Source organism: Condylura cristata, unplaced genomic scaffold (genome assembly GCF_000260355.1).
Source record: "Condylura cristata isolate star-nosed mole 26May11 unplaced genomic scaffold, ConCri1.0 scaffold00022, whole genome shotgun sequence".
NCBI lineage: Eukaryota > Metazoa > Chordata > Mammalia > Eulipotyphla > Talpidae > Condylura > Condylura cristata.
Window position 1 is genome coordinate 18,019,770 of NW_004567123.1, and position 11,236 is coordinate 18,031,005.

The window sequence follows — 11,236 nt, forward strand, 5'->3', positions numbered from 1 at the left end:
AAATTTTCCACACAAAAAATAAAATGTAATATGAAAGATGAATTATCAGTTAAACAATCCATTCTGATAGGGTGATACTGGGGAAAACACAAACCAAACTAAGGCAGGAGTTACAGTTGAAATTAAGGAAACTAAAACCTAATAACCTGGAAAGCTATGACAGCAGGAGTGTTCTCTAGTGAATCTTTTCACCCCCGGCACCTCTCATCTACATGGTAGTTCTATGCATAAATACATATTTTAAAAATCAATTTTAAAAAGTTGATGCCCAGTAAGCAGCAAGGCAAAATAGAACTGAACATCCACTAAGCTGCTGATAGTGAATCTTTTCACCCCCTGCACCTCTCATCTACATGGTAGTTCTATGCATAAATACATTATTTTAAAAATCAATTTTAAAAAGTTGATGCCCCGTAAGCAGCAAGGCAAAATAGCACTGAACATCCACTAAGCAGCTAGTGGTGCTATTGGTTAGGCTTTACACAGAAGGACAGCTCCCTTTTACAGAAATTCCATATTGTACTGGGGTTAAGTGATTGGCCAAGAATCCACAGTTCTACCCGATTAGCAGAAGAAATGTGGGCAAATTACATCAGGGCCTCAAGTAATATTATTTCACTATGTTGACAGGAAAGAAGAATTCCAGTCAATGCCTATGAGCTTGACTACTGTCCCCTGTGCCAAGAGAGCCCCTTCAATCAATGTCTAATAAAATGATGGACTTAGTTTCTAAAACCCATTCACAATATTAAATGAAATAAATGTACTGTGCTGGGCCCTCCCTGGTGACATAATGGGGTGAAGTGCAGCACTATGAAGCTATGGGCAGCCACTGCAACATGAGTTTAATCCCCAGCTAGGGAGGTAACCCACATGGCATGGCAGACCTCTCCTGTCTCCCCGGCTGCTTCCCTCAGCAGAGTAAAATTTCCCACTCTGTTTCCCACTCTCACCCCCCTACACGCACACCTCTGGCCTGTACCCCAGTTCTTCTGTGCATAAATAAACAAATCTTTAAAAAAAAAAAAAAAAGCCCCAAGTTTTCTGGACCTCTGCTAGAATTCTTTCCACACACAACCCAAGAAGTCTTCTACTAAGATACAGATGAGAGGGAACAAGAGAGTGAATAAATTAAGATGAGCAGCTATTCCCAATAATAAATTAAGATGAGCATAAGAAAACCTACACCTCTTTAGAATAAACTGTCAGATCTTTCTAATCATGAACTAAAATCTGTCTCATGATTGATTCTGACCCATTTGTTTGTAGTTTGACACTCTGGTATCACACAAATAATGACTAAGGACTAACCTGGTTTTCATATCCCATCTCCAATCTTCTCTCTCCTATTCTGCATTGGCAATTCATTTTTTCCTCACATTAACTCATTCAACAAACCATTAGTGAGTTAGGCATTATGTTGGAAATTAGAACTAAAAAATCCAATTCAGTACCTGATCCAGTTCACTCAAGACAACAAACTCTGAGAAGAGGTAACCCAGCTGTAATAAACATAGAAAGGAGGAAATAGAAGGAAAGTTTCTGAATGTCTCAATTTAATTTTACATCCAGAGTCCTCCATGGTGGCACAAGGGGTTAAGTCTCAGCACTATGAAGCTATCAGCAGCCACTCAGGCTGAGTTTGAGACCCCTACCCCCAAACAGGAAGCCAACCCACATGGCCCAGCAGACCTCTCCCGTGCTGGCACTGCTCTCCTCAGCAGTGTATTTTCTGTAGATCCACCTGTTCCCACTACTCTCAAAGACTGTTTTATATATCTATTTCTAGGTCTCTCCCATTGCTGTGGGATTCATGTCCCCATCAGCTCTAAGCCAATTTCTGCAACAGTTCTTAATGTAGCTCACAACTCCCAGCCACACCCATCCCATATCCAAATTAATCTTATCTTACAAACTGACATTGCATTTAGAATCTACTTCATCAATCTGTAATAGGATTATTAACCCATTTTACAAATTAGAAATTAATTTTCTGAAAAGAAGCAGCCCAAATGATAAAACTGACAGGATCTAGGCCCAAGTAGTCTGACTGCAGTCAACTACTACATTGCTGCTTACTATATCTTCCATACTGCTGCAGTGATTTTTTTTAAGATTTTTTTTTAACTTATTTATCTTAAGAACTGGGTGTACACCCTGTACACCCTATAGGCCAGAGGTATGAGGGGTGAGAGGATTCCACAAAGACAAAGTGGAGAGCAGAACAGGCAGACTGACTGAAATACACTGCTGAGGGTTGCAGTGAACGAGACAGGATGGGTCAGCCACGTGGGTCAGCTCCTTGGTAGGCGTTCAAACTCATGCTGCAATGGCTGCCAGGCAGCTTCATAGTTCTGAGACATAGCTGTACCACCAGGAAGGCCCCCAGTCATTATTGTTGTAATACATTATCTAATCACAAGACTCCTCTTTCTAAAAACAGTTCATTAATTCCCATACAAGACTGAGTTCAAACTACTCAGTGAGGCACCAATGTTAACTATAAGTTAACTATAAGTTAACTATATGACCAAGTCAAATGAGAAGTCTCTAAAGATAAGCACTTAAAAGAAGGGAAACAGACAAGCTTAGCAGAGGGCAGTAGCAGAACACTAGAATTCTGGAATGAGAATGTCTAAGTCTGAATTCCTAATAGCTTAGCACAAGTCATTTTCTCTCTCAGACTCAAAGTTCCTCATTTGCAAAATGGGTATAATACTAGTACCTTCTCCATACCTTCATTTTTGTGACAAAAATTACATAAGTAATTTTATTTGACACAAGTTTATTGTGTCAAACTCCTTGTATAAAGTTCCAGCCTCCAGGACCTTCTGCATCATATTTCACTCACCAAGGAGTGCAAGCCTAAAAGTGTTGTAGTTCTAGAAAGGGATACTACTTTTAGAGTAGTGAGTCTTTTTTTAAGCATACTTGCTCTCACAAGATACCTTAAGTGAAGGAACCAATTTGGAGACTGAGACATTATTACTCCACTGGCCTCCAATGACATGTTGCTGTGTTACAGCCCTTACATTATGTATGGAATTTTAAAAATATATAAATCAACTAATGGCCAATTTATTCTTTTATTCTTTAAATATTAATTTTTGTTCCTGTTCTTTATTATAAATATCAGGGAATGCTAATAATTACTGTGTTTTACCACATTAAATCCTTGACAGGTTATCTCATTCCCAACAAAGTAGACAAGTCAGAAGTATTATCCCGTTTCACAGGAGAAGGAAAGAAGGCTTAGCGCAAATAATTTGCCCATGGTCACCCAGCTAGGTGGAAGAGCTGGAATATAAGCACAGGACCTCCTCCAAAATCCTCTTTACTTAATACTGCTTTTAAAAACAAAGTCTTTGGATTAGCCAATCACTAATGACGCTAAGGGATTACTGTCAACTTGCTGTGTGTGAAAATGAGGGGAAGAAAATTTAGAGTATTTCTTGTTCACAGATATTACTAGCAAACAAGATCCATGAGGGGATTTTACATTTTGTGAGACAAATAAAGCAAAATAATGGAAACATACTCCAGTTCTCACATGTGTTTTACTGAGTTTTAAACTAGGTCTTCTTGTTCCCAAATATACAGATTATGAAATAGAGGAAAAGGATAACATTTACTGATTCTTGTAATAACCCATGTGAGGCAGCTGCCAATAATACTGGAGTAAGGAAACAGGCTGAGACAGGTTAACTTCCCATGCTGGAAGTCTATCTCCAATGTCTATGACACTGTATGAGATCAAGAGATGTAAACCACAGGCCCAAATAATATATGCTTCCACAAGAGTAGGAGATACTGAAACTCAAACTCAGGTATTCTACCTTCAAATCCTGAGTGCTTGGTATGTCCAGTGCATACCAAGCAGCCTGGACATTAGAGATGGACTCTTTAACTACCTTACCTTTCTGTATTGGTGCTGTCTAATACTCATATAGGTAACAGCATGACAGATCTCCTTTTCATCAAAGCATACTAGACAGCTTTTGCTACTTCACTTGACCAAGAGCCAGTCAAGTAGCGCAAACCAAATATGCCCAGGGGCCTGAAGAAAGAAAAAGGCAGCCTGACTTAGGAGGGCTGGGTTTCTACAATTAAGGATATTTATTTGTATGAGGGCCCCTGGTGGCACAGGGTTAGTCTCAGTGCTATCAAACTATCTGCCAGCTATCACAGCGGGAGTTCAATCCCAGCCAGGGATATTACCCACTTTTGGCACAGCAGACGGTTCCTGTCTCTCTCACTGCTCCCCTTTAAATTAAAAAAAAAAAAAAAGGAGGGCCCTCCCTGGTAGCACAATGGGTTAAAGTACAGCACTATGAAGCTATCCACAGTCACTGTAATACAAGTTTGATCCCTAGCCAGGGAGGTGACCCACATAGCATGACAAACCCTCTCCTGTCCCACCTGCTGCTCCCCTCAGAATTGTATTTCAGTCACTCTGCCTGTTTTGTTCCCCACTCAGTCTCTGGTGAATCCTCTCACTGACCCCACCCCCTGCACCTCTGGCCAGTAGTCCAGTTCTTGCATGCACAAATAAAAAAAAATCTGAAAAAAAGGCCCTCCCTGGTGGCGCAATGGGTTAAAGTACAGCACTATGAATCTATCCACAGCCACTGCAACACGAGTTCCATCCCCAGCCAGGGAGGTGACCCACATAGCGTGGCAGACCTCTCCTGATCCACCCACTGTTCCCCTCATCAATGTATTTCAGTACACTGCCTGTTCTGCTCCCCACGCTGTCTCTGATGAATCCTCTCACCCCCTGTACATCTGGCCTGTACCCCAGTTCTGTAGGCATAATCTTTAAAAAAAATAAACCTTTAAAAAAAAAAAAAGAGCCCAAATATTCATCTAAAATGTCTAGGAGTCAGCTTTTATAAAATCCTAAGATTATTACTATCATGGCATAAATTGTCATCAAATAAAATCATCATTCTAAATCCTTCCCCAATCAACTCTTCTCCTTCCCCAAATTCCACTGATTCAGACATACAAGCCCTATTTTTACTTGGTGACTCATACCAGGCTACTAAATTTTACACAATTTCTGCAAGCTCATTACTTCCATTATTTGGCCAAAGTAAACAAGGTATAGCTGAAGACCTAGCCCAAGATCTAGCAAAGCTGTCAAACTATTATTACAAAATGGAGTTTCAATTTTCACTAGGTTTCCCCAAGGTCAGTCAGCAACCTCTAAGAGGCGGTGCTGAGAGATGGATAAAACAAAGATAACATCTTCTCTTTCTCTAGACTTACAGTATAACCAAGGAGACTGACTAAGAACACCTTTTGGTTTAAAGAATGCTTATCAAAAGGCCTCCCTGGGGATTAAGGGTTAAGCAGAGCACTATGAAGTATCAGCAACCACTGCAGCAAGAGTTCCAGCACCAGCTAGGGAGGTGACCCACATGGTGACATTCTGGGAAGATAAGAAGTGAGGAGGTGATATACACCTTTTAGTCCTGGTTTCCAGGAAACATCAGTAACTATCTTTGAGAATAATCAAATATTCTCAAATAACAATTTTACTCACTGGGGTTACTTGAAATCTAGACTTCTTGCCGTCCTCTGCAAATTCTTTTTTAATTTTTTTTATGCACACGAGAACTGGCGTACAGGTCAGAGGTATGTGGGGGGCAGGGCGGGTGAGACAACTAGAGACAAAGTAGGGAACAGAAAAGACATATACTGAAACACACTGCTGAGGGGAGCAACACATGGGTCAGGAAAGATCTGCTGTGCCATGTGGGTCACCTCCCTGGCCAAGGTTCGAACTCATGTTACAGTGGTTGCGTACAGCTTCATAGTGCTGTGCTTTAACCCACTGCATCTCCAGAGAGGGCCCCAACTCTGTGATTTGTCTGAAGTTTGTAGAGTGTGTTCCTAGGAGGAAGAGCATTGAGCACTGAAAGTAATTTTTTTTTTTTTAAAGATTTATTTATTTGTGCATACAGAACTGGGGTACAGGCCAGAGGCTCAGGGGCGGTGAGAGGCTTCACCAGAGACAGAGTGGGGAGCAGAACAGGCAGATCAATGAAGTACACTGCTGAGGGGAGCAGCGGGCGGGTCAGGAGAGGTCTGCCACGCCATGTGGTCACCTCCGGGGCAGGTGGGAATCGAACTCATGTGGAAGTGGCTTCAGCTTCTCAGTACTGTGCTTTAACCCGCTGCGCCACCAGGGAGGGCCTGAAAGTAATTTTTAATGGTGTCTGCACATAAGATAAACTTTCAGATTCTTGAAAATGCAGAAACAAGCATGAGGTTATATGACTCTCCAGGCAGAGGAGCCCTTGGGGGAAGAGGGCTGCAAGCATTCATCTCACTTTCCCCAAACTCCAAGCAAAGAAAAACTATTTGCTTCACTTTTAAATTCCCACTACCTACTCTGCTATTTCAAAGAATAAAAGAAAGCTAGGATGGGGAGAGAAAACATTTTTTTAAATATATAGCAGATAAGAGAACTTAAAAGTAAACATGATTGTATGACAGTCTCCCTCTTAATAATGCAGGGAAGTAGGTAACATTAAATGGAAAATTCAACGATGTCTTTGAGAATTTTAGGCAGTTTTGAATGAAATAAAGTATAGACCCGACAGGACACACAGGGAGAAGGAGAGTATGAAGACAAGCTAGCTGCCTTAGCTAAAAAACAGGCAGTAGTAGAAGTGACTCGGACAAGGGAATGATTGGCAGCCTGCCCAATGGAGCACGTGAAGGAAATTAAGGCCTGCAGTAACATGCTCCCACAGACACTAGGTCTCTAAGCAAGGTACTGACAAAGACTAAGAGCAGAGCAGACCTTGGAGATAATCAGCCTCTTATCATACAACTAGGGAGAATGAAGCCCAGTAGCATTAAATGACATGCTTGAGGCCTCAGTGAGTGGAAGGGGTGGAACCAGAGTCAAAACCAGACCAATTGCAGTAACCAAAGAGGATCTGACTTTCATATCAGGGATGGGGGGAAGGAGAAAGGACTGGGACACAAGGCTAGTCATTCAGGTTTGTCCTGATCAGGGCCCCAAACAGGATCATGCTAGAAAAGGGCCACAGCAGGTGACAACTAGGAAAATAGGTATAGGTAATCTGAAAACAGAAAAAAACTCACTAAGACTTAGAAATAGATATGGGAGTACAAAAAGAAACAGAACATTGTAAGCCATGTTCCCCATCAAAGAATGTTGGCTTCCCACAACCATCTGAGTTGTGAAGCACCCAATCAGTGACAAGTCAGCAGCTTCCATTCAAGACCCCGGCACTTTCTTTTCACAGCCAATTTCCAAAACCTAGGAAATCAAGAGGACTTGAAAATTCCAACACCTATGACCCTGATGACTTGAGATACCTCAAACTCCATACAAATGGTTAGGTAAGTGAGGAAACAGAAACAAGCTAGTTGTCCTTACTGGCTAGTACTTATGAAAAAGTTTATGAAAATGTAATTTTTAGGACCTCCCTAGAGGCACAAAGGTTAAGACTCCGTGCATTCAAGCTATCAAGCTATATAGCTCCAGCCATGAGTTTTGAGTTTGATCCCCAGCCAGGGAGCTGACCCACATGACCCAGCAGACCTCTCCTGTCTCGCCGACTACTCCCCTCAGCAGTGTATTTTGGTCAATCCGCCTGTTCTGTTCCCCACTTTGTCACTGGTGAGTACTCTAACCCCTTCCCCACACACACACCTCTAAGCCTGTACCCTAGTTCTTATATGCATAAATAAATAAATCTTTAGAAAGAAACAAAAAAGCCCCTCCTATCTCCCCACCCCCCAGGTGGCACAAGGGATTAAAGCACAGCACTATGAAGCCATTCACAGCCACTGCAATGTAAGTTCAATTACCCACCAGGGAGCTGACCCACACTGGCACAGCAGACTTCTCCTGTCTTACCTGCTGCTCCCCTCAGCGGTGTATTTCAGTCAATCTGCCTGTTCTGCTCCCCACTGTCTCTGGCGAATCCTCTGACCCCACCACCACCCCTGCACCTCTGGCCTACACCACAGCTCTTGTATTCATAAAATAAATTTTAAAAAGAAAAAAATTTAAAATACCCATAGAAAGTTAACCATCCTTCTTCTATTTCCACAGAGAAATATTTCACTTTATACCACTACTCAAAGTAGTTCAGTAAATGCAGAAATGCAGATAATTCAGGCCCTACCCTCAACCTACTGAATCAGAAGTAGCATTTTATTTTAGCAAGATACTCCCTCTACCATGACTTATATGCACATTCAAATTTGAGAAACACTGGCATAGAGTACTTCAAGGGTGAATGATGAAGCAGTACAGAGATAAAGTACCTTACAGTCAAATAAGGAGACAAAATGGTACCTGTTCACTTTGTGTATACCACATTTTATTAAGCACTGTTCAGACAGACCTCCAATGTATTTTAATTTACTACTCATATTCACAACTGTACATAATGATCATATGATCTAAATACGGGATCTATGTAACCTCCCAAAATAACACCACTATGCTCCAGGACTTTCACGAACATGAAACGGAAAATAGTTTAGTTGTTCTGAGAATATAATCACGGCTAGGGCCTCCCTCGTGGCCTAGGGGATAAGTCTCAGTGCTATCATCCCTGCAGCCTGAGTTTCAGTTCCAATCAGGATCCCAGGTCTGGGAGCTAACCCATATATCACATAGAAGACCTCTCCTGTTTCTGGCTGCTCCCCTTAGCAGTGTATTTCAGTAGATCTGCTGGTTCTGCTTCCCACTCTGTGTCTGGTAAATCCTCTCACTCTGCACCTCTAGCCTACACCCCATCTCTTGTATGCATAAATAAACAAATCTTTAAAAAAAAAAATAAAGAACCTACTAAGAAGCCCTTAAAAAAATAGGAGGTCCCAGATATTTATACATTTTTTAATGTTTTTTCCAATTTTACTTTTTTAAGATTTATTTTACTTAGAGGTGCAGGGGCATGAGAGGGTTTGCTAGAGACAGAGTGGGAAGCAGAACAGGCAGATCTACTGAAGTACTCTGCTGAGGGGAGTAGCAAAGTGAGATAGGAAATGTCTTCTGTGCCATGTGGGTTAGTTCCCTGGCCAGGGATATAACTCAAGCTTCAGTGGCTGCCAACAATGATTCATAGTGCTGAGACTTAACCCCTTCCATAAGCAGGGAGGCCCAGATACATGTACATTATATGGTGGAATTAAAAACAAGACTGGGACCTCGATGGTGGTGCAACAGGTTAAAGCACAGCACTATGAAGCTATCACAGCCACTGCAGCAGGAGTTTGATCCCCAGACAGGGAACTGACCCACATGGCACAGCAGATCTCTCCTGACCAGCCCACTGCTCCCCTCAGCAGTGTATTTCAGTCAATCTGACTGTTCTGCTCCCTACTCTATCTCTAGTGAAGCCTCTCACCTCCCCTACAACCCAGTTCTATATGCATAAATTTAAAAAAATAATAGAGGATGATGGGCAGAGCCAAGGTTCATTCCAAACTTTCAACCTACACACCAGGACAAGAACAAAAGTGACCAAGAGATTCCTCCAAATGACCTTGTTTCCAGTTAAAAGAAGGAAGAAAGCAATGTAGAAGGAAAAGTTATAGGTTGGAAGCAAGACTAGAATCTCCTGAGGTTCTACTCCTCAATACAAGGAAATAAAACAAAGAAGAAAACAGCTAACCTCCAGGAGGATTAAAAAGTCCCATTAACAACCAAAGAAATGCGAAGAGAATCCTTTTCAGTTTAAATCTAGTGCTGGGTTATCAGGCAGAGAAGAAAGAGAAAGGAAAATCTCTACAACCATCCAGCAAGCAGAGCAATGTCCAAAAGGAGTTAGAAGCCAAAAAGTGCCTCAGGATAGCACAAGCCAAGAGAAAAAAGTTCCTGTTAGCTGAAAGCAGAAAAAGATAAAAGATTAAAAAAAAAAAAAAAAAACAGGAGAAATACAATAAGCATTCCCTTTGGGTGGGGAATTCAGGAGGTGTGGCAACAGGAAGTGTGCTGAGAAAAATGACAGAAGAGAAAATGCTGTGCTGAAGAAAAAGAGGCATCATCAGAGGAAGGAAGGGGAAATGGGCCCACTGACCACACAGAGAGACCACCTAAAGGGAAATGTGGTTCCTAGGAGGAAAGAATAAGTCTTAGGTGACAGAAAAGCTAAAAGGGGTGGGAACATTTATCACTGCCTGGAAATGCGGACTAAGAAAAAAGGTTTACACCCCGAGATTTAAGAAGCATCAGGATGATGGCTGCATCCTCATAAATGTGTAACCAAAAGCGATGCATTTGGGGGCCGCAGAGAAAACAAGCACCCTCTCAGAAACGGAGTTTCTCCAGAAAACAAGGCAATTAGATTTAGGAACTCATGAAAAATGGTGCAACCCCAAGAATAGAGTAACTGGAAATTACCTTATTTGTATAGCTGCAAATATGTAGCCCCAAATTTCAGGATGTGGCTCTTTTTCCTTAGATACTGAAAACGAAATAGAACCCCAGATTTGAAGAGCTGGGGAAAAGTAGTGACCCCTAAAAATATTAAATTATGTAAAGCTTGTTGTCATTTCGGGCATGAAAAATGGTGTTCTTCCTTGGATTTGTGGGGAATACAAACATACGAAAACATCCGAAATTTGAGACTAGTTTACGAGGTGCACCTCAAAATCTGAAAGGGCGTGCTGTATCAAATTGTAGGCTCAAAAACGGTGTATCAACCCATTTTGGGGGGTTAGGGGAAAAGGTACACCATCAGTTTTGGGGGCCTGGAAATTGGGCTAAAATAGCGGGACTGAAGGTTAAGGGGGTAGTGCATCAACTACATTTTCCAAAACTACATATTAAAGGACACTCCCATAGTCGGGGGCTTGAGAAAGGGGTGTGCTCCCCAGAATAAGATAAGAGTCAATAATATACACACGCGTTCCCAAAGCATAAAACAGCAGCAAGAGCTGGTGGTGGGGCTCTGGAGAACCACGCAGCTCAGGCTCAGGCCCTAAACGCTTACCCCCCACCCCCAACACTGTCCGCTCCGCGCCCCGGGCCCGCACCCCGCGGCCCAGCCCCCTCGAGCAGCGCTGATTGGCCGCGGCCGCCGTCACTCCACCGACAGCCTTGGGGATTGGGCGCTACTTGCACGCCCGCCACGCTCTCAGCAGCGGTCCCCGGGCCTCCCTTCGGGCTGGGCGAGCGGGGCCAGGCGGGGAGCGGTGCTGGAGATCGAAGCAGCTGGGCGTCCGGCACCGTCCCCGT

General features: G+C 42.6%; 1 protein-coding gene across 3 annotated transcripts in view; it reads right to left on the minus strand.

Annotated features, from left to right (window-relative positions):
- Window positions 1-11,236, minus strand: part of PHF20 (PHD finger protein 20) — a 108,458-nt gene that overhangs the window by 96,771 nt on the left and 451 nt on the right. The gene's annotated exons all lie outside the window — the stretch shown is intronic.